Source organism: Haemaphysalis longicornis, unplaced genomic scaffold, assembly GCF_048455015.1.
Source record: "Haemaphysalis longicornis isolate Haplotype H1 unplaced genomic scaffold, Haemaphysalis longicornis Haplotype H1 scaffold_5, whole genome shotgun sequence".
NCBI classification, from domain to species: Eukaryota; Metazoa; Arthropoda; class Arachnida; order Ixodida; family Ixodidae; genus Haemaphysalis; species Haemaphysalis longicornis.
Window position 1 is genome coordinate 50,155,531 of NW_027526385.1, and position 24,927 is coordinate 50,180,457.

The following is a 24,927-nucleotide window of genomic DNA, read 5'->3' on the forward strand; positions in this document are numbered from 1 at the left end:
AGAAGTGGTGTTATCTGTCATCAATCTTGCGGCAATGCTCCAGGATACACGAGCCGAGCCTCGTACGGCCACCGGAAATAAACGCTAGGCTTTTTGTTCGTGTACTTCTCAGGCTGCTTTCGTTGAGATCAAAATGCATCACGCCAACTTGACATTCATAGTCTGAGGCCAACTCTAGCCTCGTCAAGTCCACGAGGAGTTAGTAAAGCGTACGTTGGCAGGCGGGACATCTTTAGGCTATCCCGTTCCGCACCCACACCCCGAACAATATAACCTTTCCATAAACTGTGGGAGATCATGCGGGCTTTCTTGAGGAATCACGCCGCATGCATAAGCCATTTAAGTTTTTATCTCTATTCAAAGTGTCAACGCTATCTTTCACTCCCCTTGACTTAGGATGCAGCGAGACCATGGTCGAAAGTATGGTGTCATGGCTGCTTTTGCTGCAATGTTTGTTGCAGCCGCCAGCTTTGAAAGTAAGTGAAACGACGTCAACCGAATGTAAAGTTCATGCGTCGGAGATTTTCCATTTCCTTGCGTATGACTTTCTTTTTGTATGTGTTTTTTAAAATAAATTTGATGTCGTGTAAGAAATTATTCTCCGCGGAAAACCCATATCGTGACAACATGCTTGCAACGTTCCTGTACGTATTTATACGTTGGCATCAATAAATCCCGAGTGACAACATCTAGCGAGCGAACAATGTGAAAAAAAACTGTTTTGGGCAAATTTATACAAATTGTGATGGGTGTACAGCAGCATTTTCCGTCTGATGCTCTTTCAAACCCCTTATTTTGGGTACTGAATGCCCTAGATGACTACGTTACAAAACGTTTTCTGATTAAAAATAGGCTGAAAAATTGTTGCGGGCTCCCTTTAAATCCACGCAATAAAAAGAAATATAGGCATCCCGCGAGCGCACCACCACATGTAAATCAATGCACTGCGTATCTTCACCGTCGATGCATATCATTTTCTTAGAGAACTGTAAGCAGCCGTCTTAATAACTTCTTTGACCACAGTAAGTTACATTGACATTGTTCTCTCATTTAAGATAGTTCAGAACGTAAACTCCCTGGGACAAATGGCACCTTCGAGAGCCCATCCCTTCCGTGTAAAGGAAAGTATTGCCTACCTTCATCGTTGAGCCACATTGGTTTCTTGGAGACTCTGAAGCATTCATCTTCATAAATTACGTTTGACCACAGGCAGTTATATTATTATTGTTCTGTAGTTTTAGATGATAGAGAACGTGAACCTCTTGTGACAAACGGGACCTTCAAACAAGCCGAAGTCGTTGTGCTCGCTCCAGACCCTTCAGCCCTATCCCAGAAGATCTCATGGTCTGCCATCATTAGGCGACGTCCTGGTGAGGAGGTCAAAAACAAAGGTAAGCTGTACACTCATCAAGCTTTGCGGTCCTACACGGTGTTCAGCAAGCACAGCGTGACCATACTTCCCAAGAACGGCGGGTGAATGCGCCACCCGCGAAAGGCGTGTGCCTTTCGCGGGTGACGCATTCGGCATAGGTAGCCCGAGGCCGCCGAGAGGGAGAAAACTTTATTGTTTAGGCAACCCTAGCCCGGACATCGTGCCACGGTCTCTTCGTTAGGACACGGCTGGTCTCCAAGAGTCCCTCACTATGACGCGACAGCAGTGGGCGACAAGAGTACTTGCGCCAACTAGACTGCTACGCCATGACTTCGGTTCAGCCGGTGCTCCCAGGAAGCGATGCAAGAGCTGAGGTGTAGCGGTAGGTCTGGTGGATGGCACTCCCAGTAAAGGTGTCATACTGGTGGGTAGGAAGGGCGGTCGGGTGTAGGGCAAGTAGGGCGGGAGAGGATCCGGTATTTAAAGTTTTTATGCGCATGGGCTGGGGTGCGCGCACTAAAATTATCGCTGTTTATGTTACGAAAATTGCAAACCGTTTGGCTGGAAAAACAGAGAAATATTTGTTTCAAAATAACACATATTCCTGCTTATGAAGGGCTGTCCAAAAGACCACCGCTGGTAGGTTTCGCTTGTAAGGCTGGCAAGCAGCCTCACCTGTAATCATGCCTCATATTTACCCCGTGAGCGAATATGAGCTGACGATTACTAGGTGACAAAAGTGCTGGGACATACAAGAAATATGTTTCCTTGTGGTACAGTCTATACCAACTGTATTCAATTCGCTAAAGCTGCCTTAGAATAGCTAGCTATTTTTACATTAGGATAGGGCACTTGAAGTACGTAAGCAGTAGTTAAATAGCCCCAACTTAAGTTCAGTGTGGTAATGGTTGTCTCGGTCAGAGCGCACTGCTCTCGCCAATCGCCAAAGTGGACTCGAAGCTTAGTAAACTTCTGCCAGCATCTCGATTATTTTAGAACTAGCTGCCGGTTTATCGATTTGTTTTTAGCAAGTTCTTAAACAGTTGTCGCCCAAAACGCAAACGTGCTTTTTTTCACATCATTCCTTTTTGGTAATAGCTCTATCCCTTCGAAGGTTTGTGTACATCCCAAACTATATCTCCGTTGTAGTTCATCGTAAAAACTGAGGACGGAAGTACATCTAAGCAAACCTCATTAGTGGTAACCATAAATCCTAAGTACCGTTTTTTTTTTCAGTCCTCAGACACACTGCTGCTGAATATACAGACCTGACCACACCGTTGCCATTCTTCAGGTATGCTAAGTCGTGTTTCTAAGAGGTAAATCACAAACATTGTTGTAACAAAAATCTACCCCATCGAAAAATAGTGTATTCCTGCAGCACGTGTGCCACAGTAAGAAGCAATTAATTTGACACTCGAATACACCGGGCTTCAGTCGCCCTCTTTGCTACTATTCCCATCTAAAACGAGAGCCGGACCCTCTCGGGTAGCGCCCCCCGTAGAAAATGCTTTATGATGCACGTCTAATACCATAATCTTCCATGCTGATGGATGCCATTATGGCTTATTTACTCTACAGTAGATATTTCCCAGGCGATGCATACACATTCTGCCGTATTTGGCCTCCTTACGTGGTCTGCAGACGGGTTCGTTCAACTCCGAAATAAAACACGCAGGGACGAGGGTGTGCTAACCATAGCAGACTTGGAGCGCCTAGGAAATTGCGCGCTTCATCCACCAGCGAGGGCATTCTTTGCTGCAGGAGCAGGCCAGGAGTTCACTCTAAAAGAGAACACCGAAGCCTTTAAGAGGTACGTGTTTCGCTTCGAACCTGTGCGCGTGCACTTTGAAAAATTCAAAAATCCTGTCCTTCTACTGCCTTCTACCCGCATGCGAAGATTGCGCATACATTCGCGGGACGATGTTGCTGCACCTGTGACAAAGTTGTTGGAAAGGACAAAAATACCTTTTAGCACCCACGAAACTCTTCGCCGTGTATGAAAAACGCACCTATAATACCTTCTTTGCAGCCTTGTCTCGTGGGATAAAATAAATGCAAAACCTGCTGCCAGTACACAGCTGGTGTATCACACACCACAGCCGACCTCAGAAGGCAACAGACGCAGGTGACAAAGTGTAGTGACAAAGTGATACATGGTGCAACAGGAGGAGTTGTCTTTGCGCAGCTCAAGAGCGGTTGAAATCGCTGTAAGAAGCTCTTGTTCTGCAGCTTATCACAACTGCCTGGCTGGATGTAGAAAGTACATGATTAGAACAGGCCATACCTTCACGTTTTGTGAATATGACCCAGTTTTGCCTTCTAGTTTGCCAGGCTGCACACTCTTTTTATTTTACTTTCTTTCCCAGACGTCTGTCCAAAAGAGTTTGGTGGATCCAGTGAAGCAGCCCTCGCATCATTTGGAGAAAAAATGTGCTGATGGCCGGTGTCAATGGGACGGTCCCTTCATGCCGTCGCTTTGCATTGTTGATATGACTCGATTGTCATGACCCTCCCCTGAGCGTAGTAAACAAGGCTATCTTCATTATTCCAATACATAGGAATAGAAGGGGGCTTGTTATAACCAGTTATTTAAGGGGCGAAGCACCTTAAGGCCGAGGATCGTCCGGCGTCCGGTGTCCGTGATCACGGTTCAGCACCGTGAAAATCAAAACATCTGTGAACAAAAGTTTCACAAAAGGTTAACAAGAACAAACTAAATGGTTCCCAGCAGGTTACAGAGATAGAGAGGGAGAGAGAGAGCGAGAGAGAGAGAGAGAGAGACGCACAGCACCGTTGAAATCGAAACATCTGTAAACAAAGGGTTCACAAACGGTTAACAAGAACAAAATAAAAGGTTCACAAACGATTAGGGAGAGAGGGGGAGAGAGAGTGCTCCGCGAGAGCCGTGCTCCGCATGCGCGAGGAGCATTGAATTGGATTGAATTTTATTGAATTGCATTTGGATTTGGATTGGATTGGATTAAAGTGAATTGGATTGGATTGGATTGGATTGGATTGCATTCTAAATGGTTTTAGCACCAGTAAGCACTCTCACGGGTGATTTACGGTAAGAACGATCCCCAGTGCTTCACCCGCTCGTCATGATTCACTTCTTGGGGAAGCGGGAATTTTCGTGGTTGCTCTTCCTCCCGCGCGTGCCAGTGTTGCACTGCCACTTTTTTTGCATGGGTGTGATCATTATGATGGCTACAGTGGTGGTCATCATCATAATAGCAGTGGATCTGTTCATTTCGAATCAAAGGCCTGCCAGCGCCAATTTTTATTATTACAGCGCCCGATACACTTTTGACTAGATGCTTCAAACCCCTGTTGTGACTCTTATCGCAGGCTCCGGTTTCGTCCGCCGTTGCTTGTGGATGTGTCACATGTCAGCATGACAACCACTCTCCTAGGCCAGCGAGTGTCCATGCCGGTGGGCTTTTCGCCTTCTTCCTTGCACAAACTTGCGAACCCTATCGGGGAAGTGGGCGTAGCTCAAGGTTAGAGCGAATTTGTACATGGTCGGTACTGCTTAAACTTAAGGTACAAATTGGTTTAGCATTAACCCCCTTGTTTGCTTCTCCAATGCTCACCGCATTTCATTTAATATTGAAACGGAAAAAATGATTTTCAAGAAAACAGGGAAAGCGAATGAAATTTTTGGCGTAATCTAAACTTTATAAATACAAATTTCCAACGAATTGGAAGCGAAAACAAACATTGCCAACATAAGGACATACGCAGCATTGACATGTGACGTGTACGGTGTTTAGTTTGACAATGGGGTGGAGGCATAGGCAAAAGTGATAACTGGCACTCTTTCAGCCTTGGCTGGCGTTATCGCAATCTTCAGTACTGGGAACCGCTATCGAAACACAGAACAAAGGGGAGGAGCTTTGCGCCGGTCTTCACGGTGTTGCGACCGGGCGGGGGCACCCGATCCGAGCTCCGTGGCCTCCGACATACGAGTGGTAGCGTGTATGATGCGAGCGGCCAGCCACTGTTGCAGCCGTGAAGAAGTCCAGAAGCCGTAGGCTAACGTAACTGTTTACTTCATAGCGAGAGGTGAGCCGAAGCCAAAGAACAATGCCCCGACGGGCGAGGTTACAATACAGGACTCGAGCAGAGCGACAACATCGATTCGCTGCTCTAACAGGAATGAGTTACAACGCTTGGGCAGCTCTATTTATACCCAAAAGCGATAACGGTCAAACGCAACAAGCGGCAACACGCCACGAATGTCACAGACACACACAACACTATTTCCAGAGTTCGTAAGCCGTTCATAGCCTCGGGCACGTTGAGTCCGAGAGAGGGGAGAGAGGAGCACTCCGTTGCGATCGACGGTGCCTCTGTGTCCTTGAAGAGCGTGGAGACGAGCCTCGCCGCCAACCGCCGAAGTTTTGAAATGCGCCGAGAGCGAAGCGTCTGACGCGGCTTGTCGCAACTTGTTACTGACATGGTTGCGCCTTTTTTCGAATGCGCACGCAGGGGCTTCGCCGCACAGCCGAGGAGTGATGCGGGACAGTACGGCGGCGCTGGCCGATTCGAAACAACGGTTGAGCATGTGTAATCATACGACTGGTCGTTAAACTACTCAGTTCGATATCTCGGAGTAGGAATGCCCTAGAAGAATTTTGCCAAATGAAACTGCGTAGAAACATGATTGCGTTTAACTTTTGAATATAAACATGACTGCTTACTGCAGCCACTTAAAAGTTAATTACGAACTTTTAGTTAATTATGCCACCGACATCCATAATAACCACCTAATTCTGTGTCCCCCTGGGCGTGTAACCTCACTGTAGAGGTGGTGGGGTCTTCCCGTAGACCTAAGCGTCTAATTTGTTTAAAAACCTGCCGACTTAATTTTGATCACCCTGTATTATACGCACTAGTTCAAGAAGAACCAGTTCTACTCGCCTCCTGCATCCAGAAATTGTTTCAGTGTTCGCTAATGAACCCGCAAATATTTAGTGAAACGGATAGTTTATTGTGTTTGCTAATAGTCACACGTAATAACGGGTCCTACTGCGAGAGACCACTCAAAATCAATGGTCCGTTAAGCGAACTGAAAGCATGCGCTAAAAAAGCGTTTGTTCGACGAAAAACAGGGCGCCTTGAGACATTTATTGGTCTATCGGGACTGATCTGGTAGTAACAGTGCTTTGATATAAATTGCTTAGTAAGGCTGACGTCTGGGCTAGTTGGTTCAACATGTTAAATTTACTGCGCAATAAAGACCCACACACAAGGACAAGTAAGGGACATACGCAGCGCTGACTTCCAACTGATACTTGATTGACACTGGAAAACATGTATACATGCAAGATATAGTGACACTACAGCATAAAATCAGTTAAGAAGATAAACAAGATATTAAATGCACTACACTTTATCTTCCCGCCGTTGCCATTCAGTGCCAGCACGTTCTTCGTTTAAGTAATCTAGTAAACTGCAAAGTAAATGGCTTACTTACACGAAGCACGTGTTGGCACTGGACGGCAATGGCGGGCAGATAAAATGTAGTGAATTTAATATCTTGTTTATCTTGTTTATCTGCTTTTATGCTGTAGTGTCACTATATCTTGCATGTATAAATGTTTTCCCGTGTCAATGAAGGATCAGTTGGAAACTAAGGAATTCGTCGTTCTAGCGAACATTAAGACAGGGACACAGTTTAAGAGAAGACGAAACACACGCTAGAAGTTCAATTCAGTTTATGCCACATAAACAGAAAACACCAATAAGTACATGAAAAAGGCATCGATTATCGTAAAAAAACGTAAGGAAACACTATCACTCATATCACAGGCCACATTACAGCACCGGTCCATATCACATGGCGGAAATTTAACCGACACGTGCAAACAGCCTTCATCCTTCGCCCGCGCTCAACCACCTTCCCCTCTCCAAAAAATTAATTTCCTTTGCGGATAGTGCCAAAGACGGTGCGCTGACGCATACATCCCCCTCTCTTCCTATCAAAAAGGCTTCCACAATTTCTCGGTCGGTTTGGGTATGTAGACGATTATCTCGGTAGTATGTAGACGATTATCTTGTGATGTTGAATGAAGCTGTGCCCGGTGATAGAAATAGCATCGTTGCCCATGTGCTAGGCGTTTTCACTGAGTGTGCAGGTGGTTTCAAGTTTAAGTACGAGTTGCCGGAGATGGGTGTCTTGCAGTTTCTGGATGTGCGCCTGCACCTTGGGGGTGATCAGCCTTGTTGGCAGTATGCTCCACGTAGTAAAAAGGGCATCCTACCCTATCAATCAGCCCATTCAAAGCTTGTGAAGCGAGGCATTGCAAAGAACATTCGGAGGGCGGGCTTACCAGGTCTTGCCAGCATAGAATGCAGGCTAGCTTGCTGGAGCAAGCGGAAAGACTGAAAGCTGCAGCTTTTCCACCTGCGGCCTCTGTGGCAGAGAGCCTAGTAAAGGATCTCAAAACAGACCACGTGCCCGGTTCTGAATGCCAAAGGCAGATAGTTCGTGTGGTAGCCCAAGTGTCCCACCGCCTGAAAAAGGTTGGTGGGAAGTGTGGTGTACAGGGGGTTTTTTTGGCCCCTGAAAGGCTGTCAAAAATGGTGCGTAGGGTGAATAACCCCGGCACCAAGCCACGCTGTGCCGTACGGCATACAAGCAGGTTTGTGAATTGCGCGACGGGGGTGGTCTACAGGATCCCCCTGTCGTGAAAAAAGTGCTACGTTGTCCAAACAGGCAGGTGTCTCAATGTGAGGCTCAGAGAGCACCAGGCGGCCGTCAATGCGCGGATGGGGGCTGGCCACATGGCTGATCATTGCCGTAGGTGTAAGGGGTGCACACAAGATTTCTGCGGGACGCGCATCATGTACAGGCCATCCTCCCAAACCGACCGAGAAATTGTGGAAGCCTTTTTGACAGGCAGAGAGGGGGAAGTATGCGTCAGCGCACCGTCTTTGGCCCTATCCGCAAAGGAAATTAATTTTTTTGGAGAGGGGAAGCTGGTTGAGCGCGGGCGAAGGATGAGGCTGTTTGCACGTGTCGGTTAAATTTCCTCCATGTGATATGGACCGGCGCTGTAATGTGGCCTGTGATATGAGTGGTAGTGTTTCATTATGTTTTTTTACGATAACCCATTCCTTTTTCATGTACTTATTTGTGTTTTCCTGTTTATGTGGCATAAACTGAGTTAAAGTTCTAGCGTGTGTTTCGTCTTCTCTTAAGCCGTGTCCCTGTCCTAATGTTCGCTAGTACGATGAATTCCTTAGTATACAGTAACCAACCTGCCCAACTTAGCGCTTTAGTAATCAGTTGGAAGACAGCGCTGCGTATGTCCCTTACTTGTTTGTGTGTGTGTCTTTATTGCACGGTAAATTTAACAAATACAAATTGCATTCGTGTAGAAACGACTTCTGTCGTCTTTTCAAGGTAATCATGCACGAAATGAATTCGCAGCCGCCGAAGCCGCCGGCACCGTGATGATACTCAGCGCTCTGAGCAGCGTGTCACTGGAGGATGTCCGCAAAAGCGCCCCGAACTGCAAGCTCTGGATGCACCCCTACGTGTTTCGAGACAGGCGGCTCACTGAAAAAATAGTAAAACGCGCCGTCAAGGCAGGCTTCAGCGCCGTCGTCCTCACAGCTGACTCGCCCGTCAAAGGCGGTGTGAAAGTAGAGGACAAAGGGATCAGCGTACCACCACCAGCCAACCTCAGGTATGGCGTGTTGCGAGAAGAAAATTATCGTGCGCACCATTCATGGTTGCGCTGATTCAAAAACAGATGGATTAGATTCATTGCGTTGTATATTGTAATACGAATATTTTATTAGTATAGGAAAGCAATCAGCCTTCAGTTTAAATATACAGTAAAACCCTAGTTATAACAGATCTGTCTGCTTGAATTCTAGCTTCATTCGTAGTTTTAGGTGCGGAGCACCTTAGGACCGCACAATGTCCTTCCGCGTCCGTGCGCATTGCACTTACAATCGCAAAAAATCACGTGCACAGACACCGGCAGGATTCGAGTCTGTGTCTGGTAGACCAGACAGAGATGTGTCAGTCGTCTTACCCATTGGGCCACGACCGTGAGTTAGTACCCGAGAGTCAAACGTCTTACTCCCTCTCCTGTAAAGGCCGATCCACACGACGGACCGAGTCCGCGGTCCGATCGGTCCCGTGATGCCAACGGCCCGCCGCGGTCCGATGCAGCGCAGAGAGCATCCACACGGCGGACCGCCGTAGCAGACGACAGAGCGATCCAACCAGCTACACTCTCCACCACAGTGCTCCCAAGCAGACGAACTCGCGAACCCATACGAACGGCTCGCGCCCGTGCCGCGCATGTTTTATGTATACTTTGCGCTTGGTTTTGCGGTTCTGCGCGCATTTTGGAGCAGTCGAAATGGAAACTGAGCGCAAGCGTCGTTTGGCCGCTATGGCGTTAGCTTTGTGCGTTGATGAAGAAGACTACCCTGCGCCCAAAAGGTCGTGCTGGGTCAAGGAGTGGATGTGTCGAAAAGAGCTAGGACTGCAGAACCAAGTTGTGGCGTGCGGAACTCTCGCGACCGTCTGCTAGCGCTTATGGTCAAAAGATCCAAAGAGTCAAAAGGTCCAAAGAGTCAAAAGATCCAATAATCACGTGACAGCCGAGTCAATACATCCAACGGGTCAAAAGGTCCAATGTGGGTCAAAAAGTCCAAAGCGAGTCAAAATATCCAATGAGTCAGGAGATAAAAAGGGTCAAAAGGTCCAATAATTCGGAAACCACGTCAGAAGGTCCAACGAATTATGGGAACCTTCGGAGCCATGGCTGGGCTATGCAAGGTATAGACTGCGTCATTTTATTGTAGTTTTAGTGTTGTTTTGGCTCCAATATCTGAACTTTCACTTCTAAATGTTGAAGCTATGCACTTGGTGCTCCTGATTAAGCCGTGGCTAATTTGGACGTTATGAACAACACCATTCAGCAAGCTTGCTTTTATTTCTCATTATTTTCTCAGGTTGTTCTCTTTCCTCGTTCCTCTGTCGTAGGATACTATTACATTAGAATAATTTGGTAGTTCTTGCTTGTGTAGAATGTGAGCTTCAGTGACGTCAACGAGCCACGACCCCACGTCACTCATATTCGCCTACACCGCGCTGACTTGTATGATTGCTGCTGAAAAGATTCCGGACATATTAAATGCTCTTGCATCTTGTTAATCAAAGTCAACATCCATCAAATAAATGACCATTATATGGTTCATGATTATACCCACAAAACAAATCAGGACTTCAAATATCAGTGCTACTATGCTACACCTTGGGAAGCTCGCTACTAGATTTCCAGGCGATCTGAGTTTAAACACGTCATGATAACCTGAAGCTGCTAGTTGCTGTCCGCGTACCTTTTTTTGACACTCTCGATAACGCATTGTTAACCCCTGCTTGTGCGCCTTCGCTTCCATAGGGGATTTCTCCCTTTTGTACAGCTAAAGGGGTATAGGCGGTGGGGAACTGATGATGACATTGGTCTCGGATAAGAACAAAGCCACAGCCAAATTATGACCAGTATTCTTTGAGGAAGAATGCCGAAAATGACGAATGAGCTCTCCTTTCAGAAAATTAAATCTATGTATGTTCCAGAGAGCATTAAAATGTCTTTGGGTATTTCAAATCACAAACACACTACACACACCGATTTCCTGGAAACGGGGGTGGCGTCGGGACGGTAACGTCCGGTGGGGTATAGAAAGTGCCCTTGGTAACGCATTGCTAATAAGGCATTATGTCCGTTGCGTTAGCAGTAAAAAGAAGGCACATGGAATCAGAATGCCAAAAAATTAACGAGCTCTTTGTCGTTGAGTTAGAAAGCGACTAGTTGCTTTCCTCAGCGAAGGCGATCAATTACGCAGCTATTATCACTGGTGCTTGAAAATGAGAAAAAATGTAAACTTCATTGATACTTAAACAAAGATATGGTGTTAATAAGTCACTAGAAAGAAAACGATATACGCAATAATAATATCTCAGATCTACGGGAATTCCGGCAATTATTCCACAGATTAATAGGGCTTCATTTGGTAAGGCCGCATAACATTTTCACTGCATCAAAATAACGCAGAATTACGAGCAAGAACACGTGTAATAAATAAGTACGATTTTTGTGCCTGCAACTGCCAAGACGCACACATGTTGCTGCCTAAAATGCACGCTTGAATTGGTTTTTTGTACCGAAAGCTCCATGTACCGAAAGGCCCTGAAACCGAAATGCCCTATACTGAAAAGAGCGGAGCCGGTTAATGGCATTGTTAATGTGCGCTTAACCACTGCGATAATTTCCAATGCACGGGACGCAAACGTATTTTTGTAAGAGAAAAACATGCATATACTTGAAAGAAAAACTACCATATGGCTCAGAAATTGGTGCTTAGAACGAATGAATACGCTCCTGGTAGGGAAAACGAATAGGTAACGGAACTATAGACTTGACCCATAGAAAACAATAGTGAACCCAGTTAAGGCCCGTACAGAGACTAGATCACTTGACTGGCCTTTGCCGCATCGAAAGATACAAGTCTAACGTCTGATATTGGACTTCTTGACCCGTTGGACCTTTTGACTCGCCTCAGCCGCGTCAAAAGGTCCAATGCGAGCCAAAAGATCCAACGAGTCAAAAGATCCAACGGGTCAAAAGGTCCACAGTGAGTCAAAAGATCCAACGGGTCAAAGGATCCAACGAGTCAAAAGATCCAATATTGGACCTTTTGAATCGTTGGATCTTCTGACTCTTTGGATCTCTTGACTCAGAATCGTCTGCTTGTGTCCCTGGGTCGCCTCCTGAACCCCTCGAAAAAAGAGAAAGTATGCTTTATTTTATTTTCGGGGAACACAGAGCTAGGGTGCCTGAGACAATGGGTCGGGAGCCAAGTCCGACAAAGGGGAGGTGGGGGGGGTATTTCGACCGCCCGCTGTGCGTATGGTCATAAAAGCAGGGACATGTGCGCCCGCCGCAGTTTCTCAGAACTGCGCTGCACTGGCGGCCGAGGGGCGGAAAGGCCGACGACAGAACGACTGGCTTTTTTTGAGCCAAAAATTGGATTGGATTTAGCTAAAAGCACTGTGTTGCCAGACAACATTCGCTGTCCAGACCGATTTCTTTGGTGCGGCTCCTTCGAGCGCTCCGAATCAACCGTGCTGCCCGCAACGTTCTCTTTGGGCGCAACTGGACCCGGCTCCGCCAACGCGGCGCGGGGGCTTTCAGACCACGCTGATTGATGTCGCGGTCCGCCGTCGAGACCAGACCGAAAAGCCTCGGCGAATATTTGGGCCGCGAAGGTCGCAGTCCTGCGCGGTCCAACGGCGGTCCGCACGAACTGGTGACGTCCTATCCCGTGATGGGCGGACCGCGGTCCAAATAATCGTTTTGGTCCGCCGCGTGGATCGGCCTTTAAAGGGGTCCTGAAATACCTTCCGCCGATGCGTGGATGTACATGTGACCAAATAAAGCAATGTATTAGCAATCTTTTCCCGCAAGAATTTTGTTAAAGCGATGAGTATTAGCTGAGAAATCGTAAATCAAAAACCGCGAATTATCGTCGCGCCGCGTTTCCTACACCTTTCAACTTACTCTCCGCTGTTGACGGCGAGCGAGCCTTCCCTCCCATGATGTTGCGTTCCTCAGCGGTGACGTACTTCCGCTGTTGCGCTGCTCACACTGCCGTCTGCTACGGGCAAGCTTTGTTGATACTATGAATCCCGCACTCCGCTCAAGGCTGGAAAAGCGAACGAAAATTCTGGCCGCATGTGTGCGGCTGCCTGGCCTTGCCCTTTCGCGGTCTACGTTGCTGCAGTTGCTATCGGCGGCACGTGACTTTTTATCGGCGGCGAACTCGCAGCCGCACGGGGAGGATCGTGCACTCGCTATCTTGGATGCACATCGCACTGTTTATCCAAAAAGCGCCGTATCAGATGTGGCCCCGCTGGTGCCGGGTCTTATTTTGTGGCGGTGGTAATTCCTGCCGGCGGCATGTCAAAAAGACATTTTAAACCGATACAGAACCCGTGCTCAAAACGCCAGTTCAGCTTGGGGCGACGCGTGGTGGAGAGCGGCAAAGTTGGCAAAACATGCTCCGCCGCGGCTCTGAGCTTTCTAGCGCTGGAGCGAGCGCCATTTCTTTGAGAATATCAAACATCGGTTGCCCTGTCAACAATTCACAAACCGCTCTATAAGGCAGTTACGGTTGCGTGATCCCGGTTCAGCTTGGGGCCCCACCTCGCGGCATATGGGCACTGCAGGCATACTACTCACTCCCATTTGGAAATGGGAGATGCGTTTGGCATTACAGGAGGCGATGGTGTGTGTGTTGTGGACGCCTTTGTTTCGCGATGAAATGCGACGTTGTGCTTTTGCGGGTGGAAAGTGCTTCCCATGGTCTGTATTATCTTTCTCGAGCGGCGTATGACTCAACCTTGCATGGGGTATGTGCAGTGTGCGTGGCTAAAAGCCATCTCGGCTTGTGCGCCAGAGTTTAGTGACTTGCTGTTCGTCGCGGCAAACCGCACGCGAGGTGAGTGCCAAATTTACGAGGGGCAGGAGGAGGCAACCCATCGTCTGTCAATCGCGGTTCGGACTTGCAACGCATGTTGTGACGTTGTGTTCGTTCGAAACACATCTCTGGATTGTTTGGAAGTTGAATAAAATGTATGCGTCGAACCCGGGCATTCAGCTCAGGGCGTTCTCGGCGATTGCAAGAAAGAAGTGCCACGGGGCTTCTACGCTTTCTTTATTGAACGTACTCAGGTAAGAGAATATCCATGTCGTGTTATGGCCCTGTTGCATTCAATACAAATGGTTAAGCGTTTGTTTACACTTGTTTCGTTTGTCGTAAAATGTCCAAGCACTCCGGCACTCCACTGGCAGATCAGCCGGTAAGCCGGCGCTGAGCAGACGACTCATCTCTGCCGGAAGTGCGTGAAAAAGCCGCCCAATAGCAGGATGTCTAGCTCATGACGAACATCTGGGAATCGATGACGTAGACATGTGAAGATGGCGGCGTCCAAAAACACGAAGGGAAGGGTGGTGAGAAAAAAGCGACAAACTTTGCAACAAAAGTGTGAGCTTTCCGCTGCGCGTAAAAGAGTAATACTTGGCACAGATGATGTTGACGACCCAATCTAACGATTGCGCTAGTCAATTTAGTGTGCTCAAAACGCCTTTCAGGGCCCCTTTAAGGACGATCCACGCGGCGCGGTCTCGACGGCGGTCCACGACATCAATCAGCGTGGTCTGGCAGCTCCCGCGTCGCGTGGGCGGAGCCGGGTCCAGTTGCGCCAATAGAGAACAGCGCGGGCAGCGCGACTGTTTCGAAGCGCTCGAAGGAGCCAGTCTATCACCCCCGGTGGGATAGGCGGCGGGCTAGGCTTACAATCGCGACGAATACTTCATCCGCGCTTTTATTAGCGAGTCCTATGACTCTTACTAGAGCGATGCTAGCCATCATTATGACTTTGTTTCCCACATGTGAAGCTCAATTTACGGGAAGAGTTCGGTTCTAGCGAGCGGTGACGAGCCTTCGTGCGAACGACGCCGGCGGCTGCGTGAGCGCGCCCGCCCGGCTTGCATGCGGGTGCCTGTTATTGTTGGGATGAAACGTTTAGTGCAGGCTTGTGCGTTACAACATGTTGTCGCGGCCAAACGGCGCCTGTGTTCAACCTTCTAGCTTCTGAGTTCAGACGGCCGGCCCGCCGAGTGGATGCGCTCTGCTTTGGATCCGACCGCGGCGGACCGTGACGTCTCATCACGTGACCGATTGGACCGCGGACTCGGTCCGTCGTGTGGATTGGCCTTACGGTGCGGAGTACCTTAAGACCTCCAAATGTTCGTCCGCATCCATCTGTGCGCAAACCACTATCAAGCGAAATTTGATTTGAGCCATGAGTTGCAGTTTCATTTAGGGACTAATCAATGCGCAACTCACTGCTCAAATCGAATGACGGTCGGGGCGCAAATCGGATGTCACTCGGGGCGCAACTTTGATGTAATTTTGAGTCCCATTACTCCGCACCCTCGCCGTCGTCCACGGAGTGGAGATGCGGCCATTTTTTCACAGTCCAAACTGCACCGAGGAGAAAATTGTTCCCATTTTTAACAAAGTAATGCTTGCAACGAAGGAAGTCCTGAGGAATTTCTTCTGAAGAAGGAAGTCCTGAGGAATTTATTTTAGCAAATGCTTAGTGTGTAAACATTCTGAGCGGAAGCATGGCAGACTCAAATTGTAAAAACCTGTATAACTCGTGAGCACAGATCTCGCGAAGTGATTGCTGTGCGTGGAAGAACGAATGATAGCACACCGGAGCAGAAAGACAACGTCTGGTTTCACCACGCGCCGCGAGTGCTAAGTGGGGATGCGCGGCAGAGCTTTGATGCTTAGCTCGGCGTGCCAGTGTTTGTGTATGTGCACGGTCTCCGCGATCAGTGAGGGTGCAGTCAATGAGCTGATCACGGTGGCCGTGAAATATGCATTTATGTGCGCGGGGAAATAACCAACGCGTACCACCGGCAAGCAGAGACTTGCCCTCCTACTGAGAATTGGGAAATAAACATTATTCAGTCAAACGAGCCACGGAAAAAAGCGCGATACGAGTTTCGCTTAGGGATAAGAAACGTGCATGTGGAGTTAATGAACAAACTCCTGTACAAAACGACATACCACTAAATCACTTACTCCTAAGAAGAGGGAGCTTGGATGGACCATCCGGTAACAGCCTGGCTGCCTATAATAGGATCTAGAACTAGAAAGTGACAATTACTGAATAGTGGGACGAAGTAGAATAATTTGAGCTCAATGAATAGATTCCGGCATCGTACAGTAACAGTGATTGGAAATGTATGAAAGAGGCCTTCGTTCTTCCTTGGGCATGAGCTGAAAATGACCCTGATGTCGATTATGATGATAAGGAAGAAGAAAAATGCAGGGAGCAGCAAATCATTAACTTGTTCACTGAGTGAGTGAGTGAGTGAGTGAGTGAGTGAGTGAGTGAGTGAGTGAGTGAGTGAGTGAGTGAGTGAGTGAGTGAGTGAGTGAGTGAGTGAGTGAGTGAGTGAGTGAGTGAGTGAGTGAATGAGTGAGTGAGTGAGTGAGTGAGCGAGCGAGCGAGTGAGGTGGCTAGCTAGCTAGCTAGATATCTAGCTAGCGAGCAAGCGAGCATCAAAAAATAAAACTGCTAGCAGGTATGTTGACCTATGTTGAACCCTTGCTCTTGTAAAACAAGCATGCGCTGTTTTAATGACAATGACAAATTTTGCTGTACAGCTTAGGGACCTTGGCTAGTTACCTTCTGGAGAAATCTACCGTCCCAGATTACACCAACTTCGACCAGTTTTTGGAACGTCTCATATCTCCGTCTGTTGTTTGGAAGGACATCGCCTGGCTGCGTAATCTCTCTGGATTACCGATCGTCGTGAAGGGTGTGCTCACGCGTAAGTGGAATATTATTTTACTGCTGTGGGGTGCCGTTCTTTATACTATGCTGAAATTCCACGTGAAGTTTTTAGGCGTCAGAACAACCTCGTCAAAGACTACCTCAGAATGCATTAGCCGACATAAACTACGTGAATCTATTTGGTAAATTGAATTTGTACCAGGAATTCGAAGAATTGGGGAAGTTCAGACAACAGTTAATTAGGAATAACAAGAAATAAGATATAGCTCCGAAAACCCCGTGCCGAAGAAGATAGAATCGTTTGCAGAGGCTTTCTGTACATGTTTAATCCACTTTTGTTTCTTTCCCGTTCAAAGTCTGCCCGGTTTGCTTTCAGCTGAAGCCGCAATGAGTGCTACGAGAATGGAGCAAAGGCCATTTTAGTCTCCAACCATGGCAGGCGGAAGTTGGATGGAACTCCGGCCACGGTGCGTGTTTTGTTTTTTTTTTGCCACAGGGCGTCAGTAGCTTTTCTGACATTTGCAACAATGCACTAATTAACAAGCAAAGCAAGCAGGTCTTGGGTTTTTACAGCTGCATTTGTCATGTGCCACATACTCGCGAACATCAAGTTTTTCGTTCAGACCAAGCGCAGGCGAAGCAGCCGTTCTACCCTCGCCTAGTAGCGTGGCAACACAGCGGCGATGTTCCGAGCGAGCGAAGCAATTAATGCTGAAGGCGCGGCTTGCACGCCGGGACCTAAAGGTCGCGCGCGACCTGATTAATGGACTTGAAAGATGTGTCGTAGTTGAGCGTTCACTTTCAATGTGTTGTAGGGTACTTTTAAGGCACAGTACTGGGTTACTTGGTACGTAATATAGCCTAATTAAAAACCACCTGAAACCTTGGCAGAAATATCTACGCGGTATATTTGAAGGATGCTAGGCTATACAACAAAGCTGCTTCTTTCATGACTTGCGTCCGCATCAACAATTAGGCATCACTATTTTTCAGATCGAGGTCCTCCCGGAGGTCGTGGCTGCGGTGCAGGGGCGCATGGAAGTCTACCTGGATGGTGGCGTTCGATCTGGCGCCGACGTGGCGAAAGCTCTCAGTTTGGGAGCACGGGCTGTTTTCGTAGGGATACCCGTTGTGTGGGGTCTCGCTGACAACGTGAGTAAACGAAGAAAAATGCGCCCATGCACTCCGTACAGATGGTTACCCAGCGTGCGGCCTGTGTTTTACGTATCACGCGTGGCCTACCCATTTCGAAGTAACATGCGGCTGGTTATTGCCATTGCCACGTTGACGTTGCCTCGCCCGCACTGGCCAGTTCCTGCCTACCGCTGTCACTTTGTACTTCGTGCCGTAGCTCCAAGCGCGCGCTATTGTTTTGCCGAAACGTGATGTGCTGTGCATGGTGGACACGAAACGCTCCGACAAGTCTTGCATTCCCTGATTCGCTACAAAAAATTTACATAGAGTGCATCTTGCTGGTAGAGGAAGAGCTGCGCTCAAGCTGCCCGACAAATTTAAAATATTTGGTCTCTCTCTCCTTCCGCTAATGCTTGCCTGCATCCACTCTTGCTTTGCGCTTTCAGACTTCAATTTTTCAGTAGTGATGCTGCCCAGACAAGCGCACTAAACAAGGTTCAGATTGACAACTGTGGCAAAGTTTTGTATATCCTTATTGTCACAACCCCTTGAACGAAACATCATCACGAACCAACATACACAAGCTAGGTGTACTGCAGAAAAGAGCAATCCGAAATATAGCTAACGTACCATATGATGCGCATACCTACGAAATTTTTTGCAGCCTTAATGTAGTACCGATTCAGCATTTATATGAAACTAACCTCATGCTCAAATGCAAACAATTTTTCCAATATAACAACAAAGCCTTTACAGACCTGTGTAACCTAAATAAGCCAACTCTAGTACCGTATAGCTTTATTGAGAGAAACGTGTGGTCACAACCTTTCTCGCGTACGAACTACGGATTTTCAAGATTGCAGTATCGTGTACCGTGTTTATTAAACAAATTACACAGAATTGGTGTAGATTTAAGTAGTATTTCGAGGAAACGATTGAAATCGCATATGATTAAAATGGAGGCCTTGCCTAAAATCTTTTGTGTGTTTGTCATTGGCTTGTATTTCGGCGTTTCAAGCCTATATACCTGTGACTCGGGCTGCGGCCTATGTATCTTTGTATAATTTCAAACACCCAATTTTCTCTGGTTGATATTTCGTTAAGTATTGCTGTGCATTATATGTAATGTATGTGCTTTTCAATTCTGCCCTTAGTGTGCAAAGCCTAGCATCGATGACGTATCTGTATCTGTAGTATCTGTCACACGTTTGTTGTAGTTTTACTGTATTTCTTGTATCTATGAAGGAGAGTCCATACGTTGTACCTGTACACGTTTGTTGTAGTTTTAGTGTATTTTTTGTATCTATGACGAATCCATACGCTGTACCCGTTGCCAAGACAACGGGGCAAGGACCTCGTCAAGCTGCTGTACTGCGGCTTTTTGTTCTTGTCCCAGCACTCTTTTATAAAAAGATGGCTAAATAAAAGGTTGATTGATTGATTGATTGATTGATGGAACGTTGGAGCAACCATGAGGCCTGACAACAGTTATTTATATCCCGCAAGGTCGGTCGGCCAGTGCGTGTGCACGTGTGTTGAAGTTGTGGGAGCCAGGGAGAGTTCACGCGGACTCCAACTTCTGATGAAAAACAAGCGCTTTATTGATGGGCCTCAGACACAGGCAGAGCAGGTAGCACTTGCAGTAAGGCTTACCATAACATAAGCGCTCGTCCACGCAGACTCTAAGCATAGGGCGCGCAGCAAAAAAGCAGCCCGTGTGCGCGAGGCCGATACTGCGCGCGCGCACACACACACATGCACACACACACATGCACACACACACACACACACACACACACACACACACACACACACACACACACACACACACACACACACACACACACACACACACACACACACACACACACACACACACACACACACGCACACACACACACACACACGCACACACACACACACACACACACACACACACACACACACACACACACACACACACACACACACACACACACACACACACACACGCACACACGCGCGCGCGCGCAAGGGGGTCTACTAGAATGCTTTACGCAGAGCATCTATGCCCCAACAATATGGCTGACTGCCTCCCGAGAACAGCCTGCATGAACAGGTGCATAATATCGATCCCTCCGAACGCTAATACAAGGCAAGTCTTGTACACTACAAAATACACATCCTGAATCACTCCCGGGAGGATTTTTGCCCGGCCGTCACTTATTCACGCCACCAATTGAGCGACTCAAACACTGGAAAACATTTACAGGTACTCCCTCGGTGCTCTAACCAAACGCAGGCTAGTGGCTATTTGTAAACGAAAAGGCCGCGTTTTCCTTGAAGACAACTGCGTCGTCTTTGGCTTCGTGACACTATAAACTTTCTCACTTACGTACCCCCCGCCTCAAAGAAGCCCCCTCTCAGTTGCAGTTCACGTCACGCTACCTCGACGAAGACGCGTCTGCTTCGCCGAGCAGCTCGGTCCAGATGCTGGTCTTGATGACCTTGTATCTCGCGACAACGATCGAGAAGACTTCGGATCTATGAAGCTGGTTGGGCCGCTGTGAACCTACCGATCAGGCTACCGCTAAAGAATTTTCGTCACCGGTGACCCCAGCGACTTGCCCATGGTGCGAATTTCAGAGACTGCCCCCCTGCCAGCCAGCGTGCTTCAGACGAATGGACCGCGGGAAACACCGGCGGTTTCTAGAAATACAGCCGATGAAAGTTCGTGTCAACATTGGAGTCCGATCCTCCCACCTTTTAATTTCAAAATACCAAACATACAAAGAGTGTCGTGGACTCACAGTGCCTCGGCACGTTCAGAAGTCAACGGAGCTAAGTCTCAATACACCCCGCCGGACAGTACTCATTAGAATAATCTTTTCTTTCGTAGGTTTCGTGAGGCCCTGCACTGTTTTTCAAACAAGGCAAAGCTGTAATAAAGCTTACCACCACCTTATAACCTAAAAATTTCGCGTGTGTCCTGAGCAGGTTTTTAAAAGGATGCCTCGAAGCAAGTTGAGGATCCTGAAGGTAAGGGTCATATCATACAAACATATTTTAGAAAACAAGACTCTTACAATCACGTGCGTGGAGTGCATTTAGGCGGTTGAATAAACATATTGCTCAGATAGGACTTCCGATACATCTCGACTATGCACCAGAGCATTTGGGCCATGCATTACCGACGCATGATGAAGAGAGGAATGCCTAACATGTAGGGCCACTCCATAGCGAACAAAAAAGAAGAGGAAGCTCAGGGCCTGGTTGATGATGGCGACCATCTTACTGCCAATTTTAACGAGATTCGTGTGAAATACACCAGTGTTGACGGAACCATGAAGACAAAATGCAAGTTTGGTTCATTCAAAAGGTTGCCTCGTTAGAATCATGCTGACACCACTTTTAACGCACACTTCGCTCAGAAAAGGCAATGGCCATGCGACCCACTAGCTCATTTCCCGAAATAGAACCTAAGATGTCATAGCAGCCAGCTCTGTTATTGACGGAGGCCAGAAAAAGCAAGCGCAAATTATGCAGAATTTCTAAGCGCGCCGAACGAGCTATTTGCGCTTAAATTTATGGCACATTATTTATATCAGTAAAAACGGCGGGACAAACAGTAGAAGTTACGAAAGCACACGTAAACAAGAAGTACCGATGCGTACAGCTGCTGGTTCTGCACGCACTATGCTTTGTTTCGATGCACAGCACTACGGTGCTCTGGGGTTGTCTCAGACGACACTGGCCGATTGACGCCAGCGACGGTGTCTTACGTGACCATATTTGTCGAGCGAGCACCACATCTCACAAAACGATTCTTTTCTCCATGAACAAAAACAAGCCAGGTTTAAGTACGGCCATAAACAAACCAAAGGCAGAAAACGGCTTGGCACTGTGTAAAGGCGCCATCTAAGTTTACTGACAGTAAGCAAGTATCCGCTCCACACCAGGCTTAGCTGAAAGATCTGTTCTTATGATGTCATTGAAAACGTCGTTCAAACACACGTTTTGGCTCAAGAATTAAAAATTTTCGCTTAAATTGATTAATTTCGCAGTGAATAAAGCACCGTCTGCTTCCGGACAAGCGCTGGGGGCTGTATAGAACACGAAATCTTTCGAATAAAACAAACTTGTGTTTTGTCTTCAGGACCTCTTTAAGCTTTCTTCACGGCAACAATATGCCTGGCATGACTGAGCAATTTTAAGACGAATCGGTTATGCTCTGTTAGCTTATACACATTCCGCTAGAATTGTCCACGTTCGCATGCTCGATAGCCCCTATGAACATTACAGATCAAAACTATATTCGGCACCACTAAAGATGTTTGGTGTGTAATACCTGTGCTACACGGACGCTTTAAGGGACATTTGAGACAAATCACGCTCTAAATTTTAAATTATATTCGAACTGGAAGGAGTTCTGTTAATCTGCACTACAATTCTCAAAGGGAGTTGAAAGTTTCCGCGTTCAGCCGCCACGTATTGGTGTCACCACTGCTGTCCAGTTTCGCTGTCGTAACGTGACAACAAAATGTGGCTTTAGAGTTGAACTGGCCCAAAAACCACACCTTTTAGTGAACAAATTGATAATAGCCTAGAAACACGCACAAAAAGTGCGCAAAAGAGGCAGAGTCATTTTTCTTTTTTTCGCACCGCCGTTGTCTAGGGTATCAAGTTACTTTGTAAGCGTAGTGCGAGTGCTAGAAGAGAAAAAGAAGTGAAATTAGTAAGAACGTGAACTTTAAAACGAAAGCTGTACTCGTAAATTATTATTTTTTGTAAATACGGCATGCGGCAACTGCACCTGAGAGTACGACCATTCATGTTTCAAGGGCCTTTGGGAGCCTCAAAGGCCGTTGGTGGTGCTCCTTTGACTCAAATGGCATTTCAACTGAATTCTTTTAAAAAACCTCGTGTAGCAGCTCAAAGTTGACATTTGAGTCATACTACCTTCGGTTCAAAGGCCTTCGAAATGCCCGCGTAGCAGGGGTATAACAAACAGTAATTGCAAGAAGATCGACAAATTTTTCGTGCATGTTTTTTGCCAGCAGGGCAAGGATGGCGTAACCCAGGTGCTGGATATATTCAGGTCAGAGCTGAAGCGGACACTTCAGCTGCTGGGTAAGTGCCCTTGGTTCGCACTAAAGTGCCCCATGTACGAGTTATTCATGGCAAACTGCTTTTTACCTCATCTTCCTGCAAATTATGCCAGCTTCCCTAACCTTCCACACTTATCAAAATAAAAAATAGTGCTCTGTCTGTGCGAAATTTCAAATATAACTTTAGAAAACACCCACGAAAAATTGCGCGTGCAGTTTAAAACCACAGGGTGTGGGTGACAACTGTAGTCATGACAATTATTTTTTGCAAAGCTGACTGTCATCAACATAATGCAAATATTTCAGGGCACTGGGACATAATGACTACACATATAAATCCCGCTGCTATGGTTGATTTACATCTGCGATTGTTAAGATGCCACGTCACATGGAAATTTCACGGTGCTCTTCAATACAGTGCCGCAACAACGGATAATAAAACTACAAGGGTGAATTGTAAATTAATATTGGCTTTCTCTTTATCTTTGCGTTCACCGCATCAATGTTTCACGGCACACTCACCAACGAAACACAAAAAGCAATCGACGCAAAGTTAGGTGAGAGGATGTAGGTTGAAGATTCAGTTGAATGGGAAGCGTTCCGACAACCACAATAAAGCACAAAATGTGCATGACCTTATCTTGCTTTACCACTTTCGTTTAGCTCGCAGCACCTCTACGATGTTATAAAAGGTCAACCTTCTCTGTCTGGTGCGCAGGGTTCCGGCGTGTTCAAAGTCTCAATGCCAAGTTTGTGGCCCGTCAAGACCACTACTGGCGCCCGTGTGGGACGGCAAACTAAACCGGTCTTTTTGCAGCGTAGATAGCATGGCCGTCGAAGAACACAAGAAGGCGGGTGTTGAACTCTTTCTGGAAACAAATTGTTCCACGAACAATTAAAAATAAATTAAATTAAACAATCAAATGGTTACGGACAATTAAAAATAAAATATTTCGTAAATACTGGGCAATATTAGGGCATGTTTTCAATACGGTCGTATTAAAACTTCACTTCGTAATTTTCGCCCTGAGACCGTGTGTATAGTTAGGACTTTCCACGATCAGTACTCTTATTATGCGACATAGATTTTCAGCACAATAAAATTTACCCTGGTATACGTGGCACTGCCACGTGTTGTGACTGGATTGTCTTGATTCGGGATGAGTGAACGATGCTTGCAAAAACATGAACGACGAGCCGGTAAGGGAAGAAACATCGTTTTCTCGTATTTTCCACAGCTCTAACATGAACAAACGCGCTCGCCACTTTGTTTCCCCCACCTTTGTGACGTAGTGTTCTTGATGGTCGGTACGAGCTGAGTTTAATGTTTTAGTACAAAACCACAGGGAAAAAAATTGACATCTCGAATAAAATAAGGTGTACGTGAAAAAAATTGGTCGTCGCGAATATGGCCTATTTATAAAGATTCCATCTACGTTATCAGATAAAGTTTATCAGTTTATCAGATTACAGGAACGACTTTGAGATACGTTAAAAGCTACAACTTAGGCAAGTTGGATGCTGTTGTGCTGCGAGTTCTGATTACAGCCAAAACGCACACGAAAACCAGCGTTGTCGTCTTCTAAGGAACTATTCTGGGTATTGCTTTAATTTGTCACTGTCGTTTTGTGTGCGCCACTAACGTCAGTGTGCTGATTGAGTGGCAATGCTGTTGGAAAGATGTGAATCACGCTTAAGTTTCCAGGCAATGATCAATCCGCTCAGCCAACCGGTAACCTGCTCATTCATTTTGTTCAGCTCTTTGCTTTTAGTTTCACTACTGTTGGTAACTTTAGGCATACAAGTGTGGATATAACTTTTAAAACCGCTTTTGGCGTCATGCGGGCTCATGGATGATACGGGTTACTATTAAGCAGAAGGTCATGGGTTCTATCTCGAACATTCCCAACTGTTAGTTTTTATGG

At 46.9% G+C, this 24,927-nt stretch overlaps 1 pseudogene; it reads left to right on the plus strand.

Annotated features, from left to right (window-relative positions):
• Positions 1-430: 430 nt before the first annotated feature.
• On the plus strand, positions 431-23,803 carry LOC144139682 (uncharacterized; annotated as a pseudogene).
• Positions 23,804-24,927: the final 1,124 nt, after the last annotated feature.